Source organism: Corvus hawaiiensis, chromosome 7 (assembly GCF_020740725.1).
Source record: "Corvus hawaiiensis isolate bCorHaw1 chromosome 7, bCorHaw1.pri.cur, whole genome shotgun sequence".
Taxonomy (NCBI): Eukaryota; Metazoa; Chordata; class Aves; order Passeriformes; family Corvidae; genus Corvus; species Corvus hawaiiensis.
The window spans coordinates 31,750,825-31,774,014 of NC_063219.1; the positions used below are offsets into that span (position 1 = coordinate 31,750,825).

The following is a 23,190-nucleotide window of genomic DNA, read 5'->3' on the forward strand; positions in this document are numbered from 1 at the left end:
GTGTTGCTTTTTGTGCCTTGTGTCTTTACACACATGCTTTGAACCACGCGTTGATCTTCGTCTTGCTGCTTTTGAAACTCACTTTGGGTATTTTTCTTGGTGATTTAATGCTTGTTTATCTCTTTGCTTGGCTCCTCCAGTGGCTCACAGTGCCTGGACAGGTTTAATTTGTGAACTCAAAAAGTAGGGAGGATGGGTTTTGGTGGATGCTCATGTGTTCTTTTTCTGTTTATGCCACAAACTAATTATATTAAGGGGTCTGTGACAATAGAGGCAAAATGGCATATAGATTTATTTCAAATCTGTGTTAAATACTTTTTTTTTTTTTTTTTTTTTTTTTTTTTGTAACATGCTAATTTTTTTCCTTTTTGTGATTGGACTGAACTCTGGGAAAAAAATCCTGGTAAAATCATGTGTCTTAGTATTGTCTCTGGGATAAAGGAGCCTGTCAGAATAAAATAAAGACTAACTGAATCTTCACTGACTTTGAGACTGCAAGAAGTTTGGTCTTTTTTACTGTGAAAGCCTACATGATGCAGAGACTTGGAAGATTAATTACAGACAAGAGAGGTAAACTGTTACTGTGTGCACACCCTGTCAGTTTTGGGTGAGAGCCTGCTCTTGGCTGGTTTCACACTTAATGGCAGAAAGAGGTTCAGCTTGTTTATAAACTGAAGGTAACACACAAATGGAGACTCATTTCTCTAGACCAAGCCCGTGCCAATTCAGAAGTGAATTCTTTGGTCACAGAGCAGGTCCCACAGCAGCAGTGGAGGAAATGCTTCACTATTTCTTGAGCCCACTTGCCCTTGAATGAGCTTCATTTTTGAAGGTTGTGGGGGCATTGCAGCAGGGACATGAAAGATTATTGGGGCTGAGCTCCTGATTCCTCTCTATTTAGGACCAGTTTGTTAATTGCCTCGATGGTAAGTTACAAAGAGGCCAGAAAAGGGCAAGGCTTGTTCCCTGGATCAGCCAGGGGGACAGGGGCATTTCCTTCTGGGTGGGTGAGAGGCTGAGGCTGGGGCATGACTTGATGTCCTAGGCTTGAACATACATTGGAATTCCCCTTCTTCCCCCTGTATTTCAGGCTGAAGCCCTGAAGGCTGGTGGTTTCAGGTGACAACCTGAAGGGTGCCAAGCCACTGTTGTGTCCTGGCCCCTTCCAGAGAGTGCTCAGCAGGATCTCTCAAGCTTTTGCAGAGTGTAATTCAGAGGGAGCTGTGAGTGATAATCCTGTTTCCTCGCAGAAAAAGCCACAAATGCCCACAAATTGGGTGCTTCCAATTATAAAATAGCCTGAATTAACCATTCAGCTGTGTGGCACAGGTCTCTCTATATCCTAATAAATGGGAGTAGATTTTCTTCACGGGGCTGATGGCATATCCCTCTCTCTGTGCATTTGCTCCCGTTTTGTTTCTTTTGGCACGAACTAAGGTAGAAACAGAAAAGGCCTGCTTGATCTCTATGATCTGCTGCCCTATTAATGCAGGATTATTTCCTCCAGTGCTCGGTGGGCATGGTGACACAGAGAGCATGGCTTGCCTGCAGCCTTTGACTGCGCGCCTCCCAGGGAGGGCACACTCACATGATCCTGGCTCTTCGTTTTGCTTGCAGCTGCCAGATCTTGTCTAGAAAAACAAACAAAAAAACTATCCAGCCCCAGTCTTGAATGCAGCTGAAGTGTTTTCTTGGTGACATTTCTCTTTGTCAACAAATTGCTTATCACTTAAGTGTTGTGATGTGATCCCCATCCCAAAGAGGAGAGACCTGCTGCTGAGAATGGGGCGGGGGGCGGGGAGGAATGCCCAGGAGAATAACTTGTTTGAAGATGTGAGCACAGGCTTTATGAACAATGATTCTTTGTCGGATCTTAGCTTTAAGGTGCAATTTCGGTGGTATGATAATGCAGAAAATGTTTCAAGTCCTTAGGGAGGAAGCTGCTTTTCAGGTGGTGTCTTGCTCTTCCCTCATTATTGTAATGCTGTTCCTGAAGCTTCGTGTCAGTCATGCTGTGCTGCAGCATGTGAATGCAGGGGGTGATGGAGATCAGATCCAGGTGGATCTCTCTGTTTTGTTTTGGTATACAGTTGAATTCTTGACATTTGCTTCCCATTCTTCTAGCACCTTATTTTTCACAGAGCTGTGCTTCTTGGGAGCTGGGAGCCCAAGGGCCAAAGTTTGCTTCCTGGTACACCTATCTAATTTCTTTTCACACCTAGTTTTTTTCACACTGGAGTCAGAATCAATCCGTAAGTACATTACATGTATCTTCCCTCGGATTGCCAGTGTGGCAACTGGTTAAGTAGTGTTTGGGGATGTAAGATGATGAATCTCAGTTTTTGTACCCTAAAGGTGGAAATGGTTCAGGTCCATTTCTTTGTCCTGCCCCGTCAGTGTCGCTGTGTAAATGTCTTTCAGAAAAAACACCCCGAGAGGGCAGGGCAGCTCCTTTTGCCGACATCTAGCAACCTGCTTAGGAAAGAGAGGTGTCAAATACCTTTGAAACTCAACTCCTCCAAACCCCTGCTGCGTGCATCACCGCAGCTGAGAGAGAGCTCAGATCGTAAACTTTCAGCCTCCCCTCTCAAAAGGCAAAGCATCCTTGAGGAGTAACACTGCTGCTATTTATCAATTTGTGTGAGAATGAAGCCTGAATGCTATTAGAGCTGAAACACTAATTAAGCCAATAAATTCCTTTGTCTTTTTGGGTGTGTTTGCAATTAATATGCAAAATCCCATTGATTCCAGCAACTCCATAATTCACGATGCAGTGTTATTACATATTGACGGCGTACCCTGTGAAGCCTCCAAAAGATACTGCTGTGCATAGTAAGAGCCCTGCTGCGATCCCAGTTAAACTGTTACAGGCTGGGTGAGTCACAGCGCTCCACCAGGTTCTTCCAAAAACTTGGCTGTCGGTGGGGGGGTGAGGGTAGGAAGACCACACAGAAATGTGTCTCTGCTGAGCATAGGCTGTGTCTCAAGGGCTATTTGCACTTTGTATTGCTTCCAGAATTACAGTGAAAAAAAAAGAAAGATGTTCCAGCTGATCCTAAAAAAAGGCTGAAACTAATGCAAATAGAAACAGATTGTAAAGGAAATATGTATTTGGATCAAAACCAGGCAGTTCTTTAAAGCTGCCTTAGCTTTAATTTGCATCTGATGGGGCAATCTAAACAATCTTTCCTCAAGGTTTGTTCAAAGCTAGGAGAAGAGAGACAGGACAGGAAGGCTTCTGAGAGATGGAACACTTTCTCTCTTCCAGGGGAACATTGTTTTGGCATCCTAGGGCAGAAGAAGAGTCCTTGACCACTGAACCCTGAGGTGACTCTCTGCCTAAAACTGCCTTTTGAGGCATCAGAATAAGTTCTGCCCAAATATTTTGCAGCATCCTTACCTAAAGCAGCAAAATCAGGAGGACATTGTAAGGAATGATTGGCTCTTAGTCTCGGAATATTTAATTGAGAGGGCTGCCTACATGACACTTTGTAGCTGTATTTTCTTACATTTGGACTCCTTTGCCTCCCCAGGTCTGTGGCAGCTCTGCTCTCAATGTGGAAGGGCTCTAGAAAAGGCATGTGGCTTGTAGAGTGGATGTTCTGTATGGGATTGGTCTGATCCCCATCAAAGCGGATGGGTAGGTGCTCAGTGGCTTTGGTGAAGCAGGAACAAGGTTAGGTTTAATCTTGGGTTTGGGTTTTGTGGTGGTGATTTTTTTTGTTGCTGTTCTCAGTTCTCAGGAAGGTATTTGATTTGGTCTTGGCATAATCAATAAACCTCTGTATTGATACATACAGCCTCTGGAGCAGAGCATGGTAGCGATGTGCTTTTAGTTCAGAACAGCACAAATCAAATACACAGTTGTTGAATTAATTTGTGGTTGGTGTTTTCTGATAACTGCAAATCAGATTTGCTCTTCCTGTTCCCACTGCCATCCTTCCAAAGGGAAAAAAAAAAGTGAGGCAAGCAAGGTAAAACTGAAGCAATTTTAGGTGCATTTGGTGCCCAGGTATGCAGAGGCTGTATGACAGCTTTAGAGACTGGAAGATGAACAGTATACAAGATACTATCTCTGATTTCAAAGATAGCATGTTTGATTTCAGGCATGACGGTAAAGCAGAATTCTTGATAACTTGTCCAAGCTAATTTTGTACTGAGTTAGTGCACTAACTACCTACCTAGCCACAAGCTGTCCTTTTTCTTTTCTATTAGTGGACTAATAGGACTGCCAAGCTTTGCTTTCTAGATGGGTCTTAAATGGGAAGCAGTTTGTTTCACGGAAGAAAGATGCTTGGGGAATCAATTTATGCCAGCTTGTAGCCACCGGAAACCTCGGTATTTCAGCAGACTTTAAATTGAAAAATGGAGCTTGCTCTTCATACTAGATTTCTCAAACCACTTACTCCAAGCAATAGGAAAGCAAACTTGTCAGGTAGGCAGGGATTTTTTGAGGTATCTGTATGTATTTATCACTGGGTTCACTTCTGGAAATCTCCGAGTGAAATACGGGAGCCTGAATTGCTTAAGAAGGTCAAACGAGGTGAACATAACAGTCCCCTCTGGCCTAAAAAATCCATTAATTGTGCTGTCAAATGGAAGTATGGACAATGGCAGAGCTGACTTTTTAAAAATTTGTCTTAGCTCTTACAAACTGGTGGTCGGAGTGAAGTGAGAGGAGTAAGATGATTTTGGGGTAGGATTGAGCAATTGCCTCTGTCTGCAAAATGAGGTCCATTTCTGTTCTCAGACATTTCTGCAAGGCACAAATACAAGGACAAGTCTTCTAGGGGCAGAGTGGCACAGTGATTTGCCATGTGTTTCCCTGTAGGCTTCTCTGTGGGTGGCAATTCCTTAGGCAGGCATCAGAGTTGGCATCAGGTAATGCAGAGAAAACCGTGAATTTAACAGATGTGAATGTCTTCTTCCTTTCTCTCTTTTATTCCTGATAAATAAGAAAATTATCTGCAATTGTAGCAAATTACATTCAAAACAACTGTGGAAATATTCTAAATATTGATGATATGATTTGGATGAATACAGTGAATTCGAAGCCTGCTGGGTATTGTACCACGAGACCAGTTACGGATGGTACCTTGCCAGGAGGAACAGTCTTGTGTGGGACAGGGCCAGTGTGTCCTGTGCTCTGCTCTGGTCAGTGCTATCGTTAGTGCTGGGACTCATTAAGTAGAAGACCTGTCTGTTAAATCTGCAGATTGCATAAAAGCAGAGAAGAGGATTAACCTTAAAGTGGCCTTGACAAAACAGAGGAAATAGATGTAAAAATACCAGGAGAGAATTACAGAGATGCAAGTTACCTCTACCTGGAGGCAGTGCGTGGCAGGACACGTGCTGGAAAGTCAAGAAGGATGGTCCTTAAGGACAAGAGAGGAAGGGAAATGTGTTACTGAGATAATTTTGGGTAGGAAAGAGTGAGGGCCTTGAGGTGCAGTAGCAAGGTTAAAGAGAAAGGGAAATTTTTGGATGGTGAGGTGTGGGAGCAGGTTGCTTGGGAATGCTGGGTCTCTGGCACAGAAGGACTCTAAGAGTGCACTAGATATCCATCAGATCTGGCTGTAACACAGCTGTGTTGGGACAGGGAGCTGAGCCAGGTGACTCCTCAGACCATATGCACTATTGATTTTCCATCACCTTTCCTTTCTCCGTGGATCTGCAGAGATATATACACCCATCTGCCTGCCTGTAATAGAGCCCTCAAAAAATGAAGTTTGGTGTGTTTCTGTGCAGCCAGCAATGCTCTTTCTGCACACCAGAGAGACTACATCTCTGTTAGGTCCATTTTGGAAAGGCAGGTGGATGTACATGGGGTGATGGTGTGTGGGCAAGGTGATGCTGGTGGAAGGACTGTTGCAGGGAGTGAGTTCCCTGTTGTCATAGCTCCAGACTGCCAGAGCTCATGATGCCCAGGGCCCCCCCCAAGTTCTACTGAATGACCATGCAAAGGTGTTCTCACCACACTGGGTGCTCTTTTGGCATAACCTCTACAAATCTGAGCATATTATTTTGGCATCTGTCTGAGCACATTATTTTTGCATCTATGGTAAGAAGATGGAAATATGGACCTGCTGATCAGCAGGCATCTAACACTCAGGTCCCTTTGAAGTCATGAATAAGAGAAACTTAAACACCTCTGAGCTCCAGGAGTGCTGTCCGTATGTACCTGATGCACCAGCACACAGCTCCATTCACCCCAAGTGGGACTGAACGCGCAGTGTTTTCACCATAGTGTCCCACACCAAGTCAGAATGCTTCTGAATTTTTTACTGTTTTTTTTTAATCTGTGTAATCTGCAGACTGTCTGTTAGAAAACAACCAGCATAACCCAAAGTATTTTCCTATGTAACTCGCCGTTGGTAGCTGTGTGAGCGATGCAGAGGTTTATCTCAATGTTATGTATCCCTGTGTCCCTGCTGTTTAATTTTCCTGTTCCTGTAGCCCCTTTGTCCAGCATCTCTGGTTTTGTGGGGGCTTTCTGAGGTCTCCTCTTCAAGTCCTAATGCACTTCCAGATTTGATGTGTCAATTCTACATGTGGAAAACACAGTGTTCATTGAAAGAAATCTTTGAGATGTAAAAGGAAAGGGGATGGCATAGTCTGTGTATGCTGCTTGTGGATTTTTTTGTTTTTCCCTCCTATCGGTTCAGATCATCAAATGGAAAAATGATATTTTTTCAAAAGAAAAAAGAAACCCCACTGTAAAAACATTCACGCTTTTCAAGTCTCATCTTCAGTTTGCTTTGACTTGATTCACAAGGGTCTGACTACTCTTGTTTCCATCCCGGGCCAGAGGTGCTGTATTTAAGGCTCTGCAGGACAGGGTTTACAGGGGCGGTGCTGACTCACACTTCATTAAGAGTCACAAACAGTGACTCCTGTGATTCATCAGCTGCCGCCAGGCCCCGCGTCTCTCGCAGCCGAGCAGGGCAGGTCCCAATGCCTGGAAGAGCTGAGTCCATCAGAGGAGGATGTAGTGCTTCAGCCACTGCTGCCTTGGCGCTCGGCTGAGCCGGCATCACACGGTGGGGCAGCGGTGGGACGTGTGACAGTGACTGAGATGAGATCATTGGGAAGTGAAATCAGATTCAATTGCATTAGAAATTCATGTCAGATAAAGCTGTTGGAGGTACTGCAGAACTATACATACATCTGCTTAATATATTTATTACATATCCCTCCCAGATTGATTCTGGGCTTAAATTAAAAAAAAAAAAAGTTTATTTTTCCTCTTCTCTGTTACTCATCTGGTAGTTTTGTAATATTTGGCTCTTCCTTGCTGTTTGATTGGATTTTTGGACTTCCCAGTTGTGTCAATAAAGTGATCAACAGAGAGATGGAGTTAGGCTTGGCACAGGGAAATAGTGTGGCAGATCTTCCTGCTTTTGCACACCTCGGGTCTGGTGTCGCTTGCAGTCACCAACAGCAGGCTGGACTGACCTGTGGGCAGCTCATCTGTGCAGCCCAATAGTAACACTGATTAAAATCTGGCATTAGCAGTGTAGCTTGGAGGATTCTTCAAGGCTGATGGACTTGCAAGATGCCAGCAGAGTACAGGTGTAAAGGCAGTCTCCAGCCATGCCTGCTTTAAGGTTCCTCCTCCAGCCTCTCCTGGAAGCCTCTCTCTGGGGTGCTGTCCAGCCTTGTTCTTGGCTCACAGGGACTGCATTTATTTTGGTGATAGCAGCATGCAGGGCTGTAGAGCTATTTGTAACTCATGGAGTTATCTGGGTTTTATTCAAAAGCTGCTGGAACACAATCCTGGGTTTTTTAGGGGACCCTGCTTGAGCAGAGAGGTTGGACTAGATAACCTCTAGTGGTCCCTTCCAACCTTAACTGTCCTGTGATTCTGTGAGTCTGTGACTTTCCACCTGTATAACTGAAATAGACCATGACCCATATGTGTCTCTAGGAAGACAAATTACAAAAATTTGGTGGGATTACTCATCTCAGCTCACCAGTGCACACTTCATCCTCTGTGCTCTGGTGTCTGTGAAAACATGGCTGGAGCTGCCATCACCCTGCCCACAAGCTGACTGTCACATTTCCAGTGCTCCTTGGTCTCAGCTTTCTGGGACCTGGCTCGGAGCTTCTGAGCCTGATGTGGTGACTTTGTATTGTTTCCTCCACGAGTTCATCTGCTTCCCAAACCACGTGCAAGGTTGGTGTCCACACCACCGTCCTGCAGTGATGACTGATCTCTGCTGTGCACAGCAGTTCCTCTTCCTCTCTATCTGAAGTGCCATCCCATCACTTCCTCAGCTGTGACTGTCCTTCAGTGCAGTGGAACACAGCTGCTACCTCTGGGCTTTCCCAGCTTTCTCATGCTCTCTCCTTTCAGCTCCTATGGAGAAAAGGAAATCTCTAAGCATGGACCCAGAGAGCAATACAGGTCACTTTGCTTTGTGTTTGGGGCAGTCCATGCTTTGGTGCAGGTGGCCAAGCCCTGCCTTTGCAAGTACTAGAGTGCCTCTGAAAAACACGTGTCTGGAATAGAGAAGGGAGAGTGTCTCAGCATCAAATAACCACACTGCAAATTTGCATGTTTTGGTGCAGTCTGTGCCACCTGGGAGAAGCCACAGGTGTGGGATCTCCACGGGATAGTTTTATTTTAGCCTGTGCAGGCAGTGGGAGTCCATGCAGCCGGAGGGTGAGGAAGTGAGGCTGTGCTTCAGAGAGGGTGAAACCTTGGCAGAACTCCCACCTTCTTCAAAAGGGGTCTGTGTGGTCTGCTGATTAAAATGATTTTAATGCAAATCAGCATTAGCCCATTCCACATTGCGTGGAGCAAGGAGGGAGAAAAAAGGGAATGATTTGACATGGTTCTTTTAGCCTTCTGATTCTCAAATTTTGGTGCAGAATGAGGAAACTTCTGCTAATAGCAATCCTCGGGGTAAAGCCTTTAAAAAATATTCCTGGTAGGTTTTTAGCCAACTAAACTAAACCAGAAAACCCCCACCCCTCTATTCAGCACTTACCCTCCATGAAGGGTATCTCTCAGGTGTAATTTCGTCCTTGATCTCACCCCAAAATTAGAGAGGTAAAAAGCACATCAAGATTGAGGCAAACTAGTGTGATCTGCAGAGATTAGAGCTGTGAGGGTCTGTCACCTGCAAAAAGTCAGAGTGCAATGCAAATAATGCTCTGTGTGTAAGGAACACTGATGAACACGTAAGGGGATGGTGAAGAAGAGTGCATCAAGCATTACCTGCTGATGCAGACACCCACCAGGCTTGCTCGTGTAGTGGTTTGTTTACACACTGACTGGGCTCGATGGTTTTGCCCCCAGCTGCTGTTTCAGAGGAAACCTTCACACTGCCTCTCCCAAAGCTTAGTGGACAAAAACTTGGGGAGGGATGATGCATGGTCAGTGTGAGAGCAAAGAGTGTTATATTATCTTCCACTTCTTGTTCTACCTACATCTGAATGTTAATTTTTGCTTTCTCTTCAAGGGAAGCTGCTAAATGCAAATTACCTCTCCACCACCAGAGAAGCTGATAAGGTGATGATAAAAAATATACAGAATAAATGATGCTCAGCACTGCATTATTCTAGGGAGAGCAGGGGAAGGCAGAGGGCACTGTAAATATCCGTTATGTACATCCCTATGTAATCCCAGTGGTGTAGTGCAGGAGAGGGCACAGAGCCTGGGGGTTCACCCAGGCACTTATATAAAATAAGATGCAGCAGCAGCAGTGTGTGCTAGAGCTAAGCCATAATTAAACACCCCCAGGTAGTTTAAATGAGACGTGCACATTTAAAAGATAGTTTTTAGTGGATCATGTCATCATCTGACTAGCAGAGAAAACAAACAGCTGGGGCATGTACTTTCCAGCACTGTTGTTTGCACAGTGAGCATCGAGAGTGCGTTGGCTGTGGGTCCAGAAGTGTGTTGTGCTTGTGCAAGGATGTCAGAGAGTTTCAAGCTGATGCTTTCCACTCTCCTTCCCTGTCCTGGCGTGTGTAACTCACCCCTTGCTCTCCCTACATCAGTGCAGGGTGACAGAGGGCAGCTGGGGCTGTGGTCCGGAGCACCTTCGCTCACCAGCCACGTTCTTCTCCTGATGAGGGTTGGCACTTGGCAAAGAGCAGCCAGACAAATCCTGAAATATGAAGCTGCTGTCACTGTCATGGCAAGGATGCTGGAGCTGATGGTCGAGGTGCAACTGCCGATGGAGGTCAGGGCTTGGCTCTGTGATTGCAAATGACTGAACCAGGGTGGTCTAGAAAGCAACTGTCCCATCAGCTGGGGGTTCTCCCCTCATGGGTGGGGCTATCGAATAGAGAAGGCAAATGTGTTAGCTTGAACCTCCAGGAAGGTGGATCCCTCAAGGTCTGAGCCACCGGAGCCCGTTGGAGCCAGACTTTGAATTGTTACAGCAATGACAGGATTTGTACATGGTTACCACCCATCAGGTGTGAAGAGGAACCTTCCAGCTGAAGGGGAAGCTGCCCTCCTGCCCAGCCTATCAAAGCTGTTAAATTGCTCCAGCTTAATCACAGGGAACTCCTTGGGCATTTCCAAGGAGGGTATCTGATGAGAATATGCATAAGGGTCTGGAATTCAATTTCAAGCCAAAAACAAGGAAAGAAAAGTTCACCTACAGCACTGTAAGCTGTAAGACTCAAAGCTGTAAGACTGGTAAGACTCAAAATGGCTAAACATCTTGTGGAAGTGCTGGCAGCCTGCTCCAAACATACTGAAACCTGGCCTTTTGCTCCAGCAGAGAACAGGAAACCAGCCCTGTTGGTGCCCATCCCCTGTGCACTGCTGGGGTGCTGCACTGGTGCTGACCTGCTGGGACCTCGCGGAGTCCAGTGCTCCAGCACTCTTTGGAACAATAGGCTTTGGCAGGGTTATGCTCATTATTTCTACATCCTTGAAGAAATGAGCATTTCCTCTGTAGGATCATTGTGTTTTCCTCATCCAGTCTTCTGCAGAGCCTCTGCAATACAAACCTGCAAAACAAGAGGCACCCCCTGATGTCACCTGGCCTCTTGCTCTGCAGACTTCTGCTGCAGGGACTCTGCAGAAGGTGGGATGGGGAAAATGTGGGATCTGTCCAGCAGTCAGCTGCCTGATGTGGCAGCAGTACCCTTGGTGCTGGGGGAGCATCGTCCTTGCCTGCGGAGACAGGAGGGAAAGAAGCCTCTCTTCCCGATGGCGGTGCTGGAGATGCCGGCCAGAGTTAGGACAGGCTTGATGGCTCCTGTCGGTAGCAGGAGAGGAGCCTGGAGGTGGTTTAACTGTGCCTTCGCCACCACCATGGTGGTTTCTGTGTGTTCTTGGGGATGTTGTGAATTAAGGGACACCGTTAGGATGCCAGGTGGGGTGGTCTGGTGAGCTCATTGCACTGCAGCCCTGTGACTGCAGGGGATGTGCCTCCCTGCCTTGGAGCTTTGCTTCAATATTTACAGAACACATTGACACATGTTTAAAAAGCTTCAGCAGGAACGAGCAAGACCAAACACTGCTGTGGGAATGTCACTGTGTCCCTTTTTAGAGACAGTGTGGGGGGCTGGCTGTTGGGCACAGAGCTTTTTTGGGAGACAGCAGTTTGAAGGGAAGCTGAGTCTGTAGCAATGGATGAGCTTTTACATAGGACAGAGGTGGGAGACATGGGAGGGAAAGGGATATCAGGTCTGTGGTAGTAGAGCGAAACATGAAGCCAAGACCCAGCTTGGAAGGCTTTGTTAGAGTTGTCCCAAGGAAAACAAAGACCAGTTTGAGATAGAAAGTGAACCTGCTTCAGGTCTGCCAAGGAGCCTTTAGAGATACAGCAGTGCACCCTGTCCTGCTCAAGGGGATTATCCAAGGGAACCCTCAGAGCCACCTTGCAATAACTCCTTGGTCCCAAAACACTTGGTCCCAGCATAATCATTGCCATGATTATTCCATGCTGGGAAAGCCTAATTTTCCTCGGCATTAAACAGACAGATGAGTAAAGGGTGGTGTCAGCTAAACACTTGCGAAAGCTGTTGTGGATATTTTAACATTGCTGTGAACTTGTTTTCCAGCTTTCTTCAAAAAACAGTTTGGGGTGCATATAGATGCACAGTGTTGAGCTTAGTGTCTCTTCAGAGGGGGAAAGGGACTAGAGCATCACTTTGCTATTCATTTCCAAAGGCAGGATGTACAAACAATATCAATATTTATTAAACAGCTTTGTTTATCCTGGGTTTGTAACAAAGAAAGTGACTTAGATTGTGGTGTTTGTCCTCTTTTCAGTGTCCTATTCCTCACTTGGGTTTGCAGGTTTTTCTTAATGCATATATTATTTCCCTATTTTGAAGACAACTGTACCCCGAATATCTTAAAAAGGGAAAGTAACACTTGGTTTTTGGTTGCCTCAGTGGTTATATAATTTCTGCTTTTAAGAGTCCCTGTCTGTGATAGACAGCAGCTCTCCCTACCCAGGCTTACAACAGAAGCTTTGTTGTCTGATTTTGCCCTTCCACTCTTCCTTCCTTCCCCTCAGCTGCTTTAAATAAACAGGGAAGTTTTAAGTTCAATGAGACCAGTAAATTTACAAAATCTACTCCTATGAATGGCTTATTTTTTTCAGTTCGGCTTAAATCTGATTTCAAGTGACATCAAGAAGAAGAAAAATATTCAAAAACCCCCAAAGCCAACTTACAGCATCGTGAAAGTGCCCAGCCAGCAGTTTCCACAGCAGCAGCTTTGCTGGAAGCTATTTGCTGTGCCCCTTGCTGATGGGCACATGGAGAGTGCAGAGAGGGATTTCTAGACATCTCCTGCACTATAGAGGTGAAATGTAGGTGTTTGCTCTTTTTTAAAGACACAAGAAGTCTGTCCCATGCATGGGGACTCTGCCACTGCTTGTTGCATCCTTATGCAAGACAGAAACACACTGTAAGGCACAGTGCTGCTGCCTCTGAAAGATCAGGACTGTTACCAGCTGCTCCCTTTAAATTAATTTTCCCAAAGTCAGTCACAACATGAGCAGAGCGATGATCCTGGTGACACTTCCCAAACAATTAGCACCGCGAGCAAGTGGCACCAGAGGACTCACGCCATGTTCTGTGCTGTGTGTCTTCGGTATAAATAGCCTGGCTGGAGGATCTTTTGCCCAAAATTATGATGAAAGGGTGATTTTATGTTAATTCAACATGTCAGTTGTGTTTGAAACCAGGGACACCAGAGCTTTCTGCTCTGCTTCGATCAGGAGTGCTGGACTGATTAAACACCGGGCAACATGAGGGTTGTTCATAGCTGGCTAGTGGGCATGAGGGCTCGTGGGGTGAGCAGTGTTGGGCAGGTGTACTTCACAAACTGCCTGCTGTGTCCTCTTGCACAAGGAGAGGCCGTGCTCTGCACGTGTGGATACAGCCAGGATAAGGAGCACTCCTTTGGAACCGCGAGGGCGGTGACATTGTGATGAGGCACCAAAGGACACCACAGGGCTGTCCCTTCGGGAAATGTCCAGGATGACCTACCTGCCAGGTGAGTTGAAAGTGCTCAGCAACAGCCTAGCTCTGCCTGTAACTGCTGACAAACCCAGCGGTGCCTGTGGTTTGCTGAGGTTGATCTCCAGGTGCTTTGCAGGGCAGGTTGGCAGCCACAGTGACCTGCTGCTGGTCCTAGAGGAGCTGCTTCTGCAAGAGGACACTTGGCCAGCACAGATCTCATTCCTGCACTGCCTTCCACCGGCAGAAGTCTGTGGAAAGGATGTAAAGCCCTTGGGATGGAAAATACTACTTACAGTGCCAGGAGTTCGCTGAGTCCTTGGCAGAGGTATGGTCCTTACTACATAAGAATTAGCACCCAGCCAAAATGACTCAGACTGAAACTCCTTCAGAAAGTCCCTTAATGGATGGTTTTCTTCTTGTTCCCTTTTTGTGTTTTGACCAGCTGTGGGACAGTGGAAGGAGAGAGGAGAAAGTGTGTAAACCAGGGGGAACACCACCCTGCTCAAGGCAGCATGCTGAACAAACTTCAGAGGAGACACTGAAAAAAGTGCCAAAAGTTGCATAGGCAGAGATCCACAGTGATTTGTGTTAATTAACTAATGAACTGTCTGTTGGAGAAACCCAGACTTACAGACCACATAGAAAGACCAGTTGCAGTGTTGAGCTCAAGGGCCAGGGTCCCCCCTAAGTGGTGGTAGCATGTGAAGTACTTAGAAAAAGATCCCAAAGACTGGTAAAGACTGATAGCAAAGGTCGGTGGAGAAGCAGCCCTCACCTGCTTGCAAGGCCCGTGGGGTTTTCACTTGAGCACTCTAGTGGGGAGAACACGTGGAAATTGGCTGGAGTATGTTGGGGCTCAACTCTTTGCATCAATGGGGGCTCCTGGCTCGTGCTTTTAAGGCATCTGGTCCCTCCAGCTCATCTTTTCAACTTTAATAAGAGATGTGCATGTTCTTCCTCTTCCCCCCAATGCGTTACATTTTCAGACCAATTTTAAAAGTAACCTCTTTAATATTGAATTATTCCTGATCTCTATTGTCACTTCTAGCTGATTAGTTTAAGGACTGTGCTTGGTTTGTTTAATAACCTCTTGACACTAAACAAACAATCCTGAAAAGGGAACAATTTGCAAAACAGAAGGAAAACAAATAACCTACAAGGGCATCCTCTTCAAAATAGAAAGACTGATTACATTAAAATGGCAAAATAATTCTGGACATTAAAAGAATGTATATAGATATTGGCTTATCTATATTCAAGGAAGATTTGAAAACACCGCAAAGTTAAAGTTTTCATTAGCAGTACAGTGAAATCTCTCAATTAGAATTCCTGAAGCATATTAAATGGTATTTAGTTTCTAACTCAATGCATCATTTTCTGTTAAATAATTGATCGTGGTGCAGAGATTGTGTTTGTGTAGTTTAAGAAAGCGATTAGACCAAAGAACATTTGGTAGGAAAGTTGCATTGATAACTGCGACGCTACTCCAGCCATGCTGTGGAGGTGCTCTCACAGCAGGGCTGGCCACTGAGGTGGGCAGATGTTGGGCCTGAAGTGACTTGGGGCAATAAAAGCTGTACTGGACCACAAGAAACTCGTGGTGAGGAGAGCCTGGTGCCTTCAGGGACCCAAACTGCCCAGAAATGAGGTGTGGGTTGGAGGAGGGAGAACGCCCCACCCCAAAACCACGTTGATGCATGGAGCAGAGGGTAAAAGGCTGAAACTCCAGAGCTGCTGAGAGAAGACCTAGTAAGGAGCAATAGGACATGTGGAATGTCCTGGCAAAGGACATGTGGAATGAGGTCACCCTGGAGGACAAAACCATCACTGGGTTCTGGCACCTCTGTGACCAGTGCCTGAACCTCAGCGATGTCATTAAGTCAATGTGGCACTAATTCACCCTTTACCCACCTGGTGCCTGCAGTAGGGAAATACAGTGATGTTACACCTCTCTGTTGCCACAGCACAAAAGACTCTGTCTTCAGATGTGTGCACTTAAATAGTATTTGAAATGCTTATTTCAGCCTATCCCTCAGCCATGTTTGGATCAGGAAGGGTTTAATCTTCCTTTGTGGCTCTGCCATGACTGGCATGGTGCAATTGCAGCCACATGGAAGGTTCTGGTGGAAGTCCCACTTGTCTGAGATTAAACCCAAGGTTTCTGTTTTGCCTTTTATATGGACAGATCTCCTTGGAAACTTGCTGCCTAGGTGAGCAAAACCATCTTCTGGGCTGCCCAAACACCACCCAGTTGTTCAGGGCTTCACCCCATTTTATGAGGTATTTAGGCTGATTGAATAGCACAACACAAAGCCCATAATGTCTAACCACCAAGACTTTGGGTAGCTTCCCCCCCCGCTCAAGTTTTTAATTTTGATTTGCTTATATTCTTTAATGAGACGCAATTACAGTTTCAGTGTAGTAGGTAGGAGGCTTTATATTTGTACTGCTTTGTAGTAAAGACATAATTACTGCGTTTATGAATCAAATCCCTTTATGTATCATAAATACTTATTAAAACAGCCACTGGCAATTTTACCTCAACATGTTTCTTCATGAAGTAGGATTTATTGCCTATATAAAAGTGCCAGTCTTTGCTGGATCTCCCTTCCCTACAATTGCTTGGTTTGCAGAATCTCCGTGCCTGGTTCAGAGTGGTTCAGGAGGTGAGACATTTTACAAAGCACTTAAATAGCTGTGTGCGTGCGTATACAGCTCGTGTGCCCTGAAGCCACCTTCGTGATTACTGTTTGCACTCCAGTGATATCTCCTGTCTGTCCTTTGCTCAGAGTGCTGTGAGCAGGCAGTACTAGATGTCGTCTTCATCTCAGCCAAGTTTGGGGCTGACTTGGCTGTAGCCTCTGCTGTACCACCTCAGCCACAGCAGAGGTGTTTGCCCAGTTTATTCTGTGCACTGAGCAGGGACAAGGGGATTGATGCTTCAGAGCAAATGTCTCCATTAAGTCTTTAAACTCTTCAGTTTTGTGAATAAAGTTGGGTTTCATGCAACTAAAGAAAGTTTCCCTTCAAATACAACTTTTTTCAAATTCAAGTGTTATTTCATATTCTCCTTAACCTCTGACTGGTTGAGTGGAGTGTCTGCCCCATCTTTAGGGGGAAAAAAAGGCTGGGGTGGGAGGTGGCAATACACAGAGTAGAAATCTGGGAAAGACTTGAACATGGTGAATTGTTTGACACTTCAGAGGCTGCTGTCAGAAGGAAGATTTGATTCATGGACTTATTCAAACAGTAGGAAAGGCAGCTTTGATTTCTGTAGACAAAGGTTCAGAGTCCCAAACAGTTGAAAAGGAAGGCTGGCAAGGCAAAATTCTGTGAGGTGTTGCCAGGAAGTTCGTGCCAGATTAACCTGATTTGTGTCTCCTTGGCTAAGCTAACAAACACGCTCAACAGAAGGGCAGTAAATCTCCTCCCTGGAAAGGTACTCTTGAGAAAGCACTTTACAAGAAGTCATTGGTGAAACTAGAAAAGTTGTTTCTCAATGGATGAACAAATAAGGTTGATAGAGAATTAATTTACAAGCAGACAGCAGCAAGCGAGGATCTTAATAAACATTTTCCTCGATACGTCTTGGGACAGATTTTCTTTAAGGACATTTCTTTAGTAGCCCAAAAAGCCAAAAATGTATTTATTTCATTAGCCACTGAGACACTTTCAGGAGATCTGATCAGTGGAGAGCAGAATCATAGCTTTTTTTTTTCCCCCCCCCTTTTTCCCCCAAGAACCAGCAGAAATGGAATGAAATGTTGTGAGAAGTGCAAAGCCCTGCGTTCGGACACTGGAGACAGTGCTGGAAGCTTGTGGTACACACTGGGGGCTGGGAGCTAGTGAGGACAGCCACTCTCTTTGCTCCAGTTATCAAAAAGGCAGCAGTAACCTAAGGATGGCACGGACTTTCCCCAGATGCAGTAAAACGAGATATCATTACCAGCACACAAGGTCTGTACAAGTCCTTGCCTGGAATACTGCATATGTGGGTCACACATCCTCAAGAAGGATGAATTTACCCTGGAATTCAGAGAAAGATTGATAGAAAGAGAGCAGAGGGGAGAGCTTATCCTGCAGAGAAGGCTGAGAGTGCTCGGTGAGCACAGACAGGAGTGCTTGTCTTCGGGTGCTCTCTCTGACAAAGACATGGGGGTGCAGAAGCAACTGTTTGAGTTAGAGGACAATGCTGGGTAAGAAAAAAGATGGATATATCATCATATAACTATAAACACGAAGAATGAGGGGCGTGGGTCAAAATTTCCTACCTACCAGCAGAAGAGCTGGGTCAGCTCCTGGAAGGACATGAGGAAGGGCACAAAGAGCTCCTGGCTTACCAACAGGGCGTGTAACTCAGAAACATCTAATAGCAGGGTACAGTGATCCTGGGCATCCCTTTGGTCATCAAGTGACTCTTAATGAGCCCCTTTATGCTCAGTCCTTCACGAGCCAACACAAGCAATTCAGGCGCACTGTGAAGGTCTTAACGTGCCTGCCCTAATTTATCCCATGGCTGTTATTCCTCTTTCATCAATAAGGAATAATGACACAACGAGGCCCTGCAGTTGGATCATTAATTAGAAGAGTTTTCACCTTTCAATTAACAAAAGCAAAACAAATACCTCCTGGATCCTTTTGCTGCAGTCCCGGGGGAAGGGAAAGGCAATCACCCAACACAGGTAGAGCAGCAGGGGAGTTTCATTGAGCAACACGAGGTGCCGTTTCCGGAGCTGATTGATCGGCCCAGGAAGCTCGTTTAACCTGATATCTATCTTCAAGACTAATCAGGCGCGATGAATAAAAAAGAAGGTGTCAATCTCCTTAGTAAGAGAAGGCTGGTGGCTGATAAACAGATAATTACACAAAGCATAGCTGTCACAACAATAAATGTGTTTTAGCAAGAAGTGACCTCACGGTGTGGGAAGCACAGAAGAGTTGAAACTTCACCAACATCCAGGAGTGCGGGGAATGAAGGCAGATTTAGCACATGGCAAATGGCGCTGGCATTTGTCACAGGGGATGTGCAGAATCTCTGGACTCTGCTTCGGCAAGCCCTGGTGAAGCTGGCAGGTGGCTGCTGCTCAGGCATTTGATCTGCAGTTTGTTTTTTCATAGAATCACTGGTTTGGGTGGGAAGGGACCTTACAGATCATCTTGTTCCAATTCCCACCCGCCAGATCATATTGTTCAGGGCCCCATCCGATTTGGCCTTGAACACTTCCAGGCATGGGGCATCCAAAACTCCTCTGGGCAGCCTGTTCTGTGCCTCAGCACCCTCACACTGAAAATTTATTCTGAGTATCTGTTCTAAAAATTTTCCCCCTTGACCTAACACTATCTGCCTGTGTAAAAAGCTGCTCTCCCTTTTTATAACAGCCCCTTTAGGTCCTGGAAGGTGTTCTAAGGTCTCCCCGGAGCCTTCTCTTCTGCAGGCTGAACACCCCAATTCTCTCAGCCTGTCTTTGCAGGAGAGGTGCTCCAGCCCACAGAGCATCTTCACGGCCTCTTCTGGTTTCACTCCAACAGATCCATGTCTTTCCTGGGCTCAGGACCCCAGACCTGGATGCAGTGCTCCAAGTGGATGCATCATGAGACCGGGCAAACTCTGGAGTCATTGGATAGACCCGGCTGGGGCAGCTGCAGGGGGCGAAGATGGGTTGCCCCTGTCGCGGGGAGCTGTCAGGACTCCGTGCTTCACCCCGTGCTCTTCCTCAGCGATCTGCGGAATCCTCAGGAGCCTCAGCGGGTATCCCTTTGGGCATCCTTCGGGGAAATGCAAACCAGGGGAGGCAGAGGCTGCCGGAGCACGTTTGCGGAGCTGTGCTTTCTCGCTGGGCACAGACCCCGGCCCTCCCGGCGCGGGGGAGCCTCCGAGGGGTGCCAGGCGGTGCCGGGAGCTGTCCCCAGCCCAGCTGTCCGCTCTCCTCCTCTCTCCACAGGGTGGCAATGCTGCCTTCGGCTCCAGAGCCCGGCCCGCCGCGCTCACAGCCGCCCGCGGAGCCGCCGCAGCCCCTGCCGGGGTCAGCCCTGGCGACAGCGACATGGGGCGCTTCGGGCAAGAGGTGCTGCTGGCACCTCCGGCTTGGTGCCTTTTCAGCACCATAGGGTGCTCCTTGCCCATATCTGCACTTTGGGGTGGCTTTTGGTACTGTCCCTGGTCGTGCTCCCCTCTCTCAGTGCCCATCTCTCCGGGGCTCCGCCAGCGCACACCGGGTGGGAAATCTCCACAGCTGGGATGTCTCTGGGGCGATTCAAGACCTGTGCAAAACTCCCATCACACACTTGGAGGGCAGCAAGATACTGGTGTTTAATTGGGCTTTGTAAGTATGTGTGTGGCTCTAATTCCAGGTCCTCTCCTGCAGAAGCTGCCGAGTGGCAACAGAAGGAGCTGTTGAATAGCAGACATTAAGTAGATAAACATTAAAATTGTGATGTAAAGGCAAGCACTGGAAAGGCAGGTTCTTAGGAGAGGAGAAGCCCGGGGAAAGAATTGAAATGAATTCCTCTGAAGCAGCTGAGACCATTTGTTTATTTAAAACCACGTACCTCCACATGCATAAGAGAATGATGTGGCCAAGCACAAGCTCACACCACTCCCACGGCCGAAGGTGAAGCCCTAAGACAGGCAGAAGCCCTTTGTGAGCTGAGCAGAGCACTGTCCCCTGATGAACTGCTGGAGCCCACGCGAGTGAGCAGGGCTGGGACCCCTCAGTGCTCCCGTCCTCAGGACCCGGGAGCAGCTGAGCCCTGGGAAGGCACCCCCCAGGGTGTTCTTTTTTATAACTGAATATTTGCAATATGCCAGCCCAAACAGCACAGGCAGGTGTTATATTTTAAGGCATGCAGGAGGCTGAGTAAGTTGAGTGCATAATTGTTCTCAAGAGTGAAGTAAAAATCCAACCCCATCTCCATTTCTGCCACAACAGGAGAGCCCAGATATGTCCTCTAATGATGTCATGTGTCAGAATTTCTTAATGACACTTTCCCCTCTGATTTCTGCTTAATTTGCCCCCTCTCCTTCTGAAGATCACTCTATTTTTACATGCCTCCAAATAAAGAGCATTTAGTTAGCAGGGAAGAAAAGATTGCCATTGAAGAACTAAGAAAAGCACTGGATTAATTCTCTGCCTGCAGCTAAACTGAGAGTTCATCTCCTAATAGTCCATTTCAAAGCAGTTAGATTTACTCTTTTAGACTAACCATACTGTCTGAACAATATTTTTTGCCTGTGTTAAAATATAATAGGCTAGAGAGACAACTCAAATGTCAAGAGTAGATAGTGCTGTCAAAGTAATTTGTCTTGGGTAATAGACAGAGTGACATGACTTTGAAACACTCTGAGAAAGAAATCATTCTACATTTGAATGGATTGTTTCTCTCCCTTTAAAAAACCCCAAGACTGTATTATTTAAATCGTGTCTATGAGGAAGTCTTTATTTTCTGTGAAAATAACATTGGTATTGCCAGTGATGGGGACATGGCACAACGGGACTTCGCAGTGCTTGGCAGGGGAATTAGGAGATGCCAGCACAATGCTCCCAGAGCATCCTCAGACCACACCTCATGGAACCTTGGGTACTTGGGGGAGTTTGGGAACAGATTAAAAAATTAAACCCAGTGCTCAGGGAAGCAGCAATAGTGCAACTGAGTTCAGGGGAATTGCCATTCAGCCAAGGTGTTTCAAGGTCCCCTAAGGGGTGTGACACTGGCAGTTGTGCTTCTCCACCATTAACAATTTAGATCAAAAATGCTACTAAATTGCAGGGGTAATTGTTTGCCACATGTTGCCCCATGGCAGAAATGTTATTCTTACTGTTTATAGATTTTTAAAGCTTTTATCAACTTCCTCATAGACAGTCAGTGAATACATTTATACTTAAGGGATATGGATGACCTGTTATCCAGTCTTGTCATTTCTCCAAATGTTCTGGAAGAAAGGCATAATTTAGTTCTTTGCTAAGAAAGTCTGTGTTAGAAAAAGTCAGAAAAGCCTTAAGAGAATTCATTGTCTTGTGTTAAAAAGATAAAAAGGAAGTTGGTAGGGTCTTATTTAGCAGAATACAGACTAAGTAAGACTTTCAGTGTTTATTTAGTCCCTTCACACCACTGTGCCAGGTAAAATAATGGTTGAGAAAGGAGCCAAGAACGTTTATATTCCCTTTAAAGTCTATTTCCACTGCAGGTGTAAATATAACCAGCTAGCACAGCTGACAATCACCTTGTTTGGCATCTTCCCCAGTACTTCATTGTGCTCTCCTGGGCTCATGCTGAGCTGTCTCAAAGCTGAGGGGGTTCTGCTGGGGCAAGGGTAGGGTCAGGGTATTATCCACCCATGGGGATGGGGATTGGTCCTGCCCTGGGATCAGAGCCTGGGGCCATCTCAGCCATGCCCTGGATGGGAAACCTCTTTAAAGGCACAAAAAATCCTACAGGTCATAACAAAATAATCACATGATGTGTAAATATTCACCAGGAAAAGGGGCATCTCATTTGAAAATGGGTCTGTACAAACTCAGTGTTGAATGCTATGGAAAAGCACTTGTTGCTTCCACTTTGCCTGATGGCAGCACAGTGTTTGGATGGGGACTAGCTTCCCCAGGCAGGGAGGTGTCCACAGAGCTGAGCTCCCATCCATTGGCGCCTCCCCCTTGGCAAAGTGTCTGCAAAGCTATCCTACACTAACAGCACATTTTATTCCTCACCTCCCACACACACAGGTGTAAATGACCACCAAAAACCACGGGCTATAACAATCAATGGCCTCATTTTAAGGTTTCCCAGGAATGTAGACAGCCAGCGTCGACATCCTTGTTTTATGGTGGAAGTCTGGAGAGAGGCTTGCCCTGTTGGAATTAGAGGGAGTCTGTGGGAACAGGGTGTAGGTGTAGCTAGGGAGTCTCTTGTTTTAGTGGCAGAACTGACATTTGTGGGCAAAATGTCCCTTTTCAATTGCTATTTTATTGTCACTTGCAGTCATTTCAATTCAAGGCATGTTATTAGCAAATCTTTGGGGAACCCCTTGAGATTTCTGGTTGATAACTAAAAGAAACTCCTTTATGTTCATAATGATAAAACAAAGCATCAAGTCATTCGAGTTGATTTTACCCAAGACATTTCCTGAATTATTGCTCTCTCACAGCTGTCATGGGCTTGAAGCTTTCAAAAGCCCATTTTGTTTCTGCTCGTAGCCCCTTTCATCGTCAAAGGCTGGTGCTGTACCCCTGGGTTTGCTTGTGCAGCTCAAAGAGGAGCGAGCGATACAGCTCCTCAGAGTTGAACAAAAATTCCTCATGGTTAATGAACTTGTCTAATTTTATGCAGAAAATGCTACCATCTTTCCTTTTAAAACTCACTCCAAACTCCAGGTTGATACCAATGGGGATAGTTTAAAAAGCATCTCAGACTTGGATGCAACTCCTTTTGACTTTCAGCCAGACCTATACACTCTTACACACTTTCAAGGGGGAAGATTTTCAGCTGTCAAAGTCTTTTAGGCAGTATCACAAACCCACCTGGCTTCTCTTCAGCACTGTGGCCAGCCAGGAAAAATCAATGATTCTCTACTTAGCTGTGTAAATCCAATTTACTATAATTACCCATGTAAGAAAACGATACAGCTCTACTTTAAGGTTCTCCAAAGTTGCTTTATAATCTTCCTGCAGTATTTTATCAATGTTGTGCTATTTTTTTCCCCCACATCTTGACCAGTGAGTGAATATCAAACTAAAAAACCCAACAAAT

General features: G+C 46.0%; 1 long non-coding RNA gene across 1 annotated transcript; it reads left to right on the forward strand.

Moving 5' to 3' along the window:
* The first annotated feature begins 5,779 nt into the window (after positions 1-5,779).
* On the forward strand, positions 5,780-18,991 carry LOC125328801. Its single transcript, XR_007204868.1, has 3 exons — positions 5,780-5,789; positions 11,247-11,253; positions 18,826-18,991. It is a non-coding gene; the product is annotated as an uncharacterized LOC125328801 (long non-coding RNA).
* Positions 18,992-23,190: the final 4,199 nt, after the last annotated feature.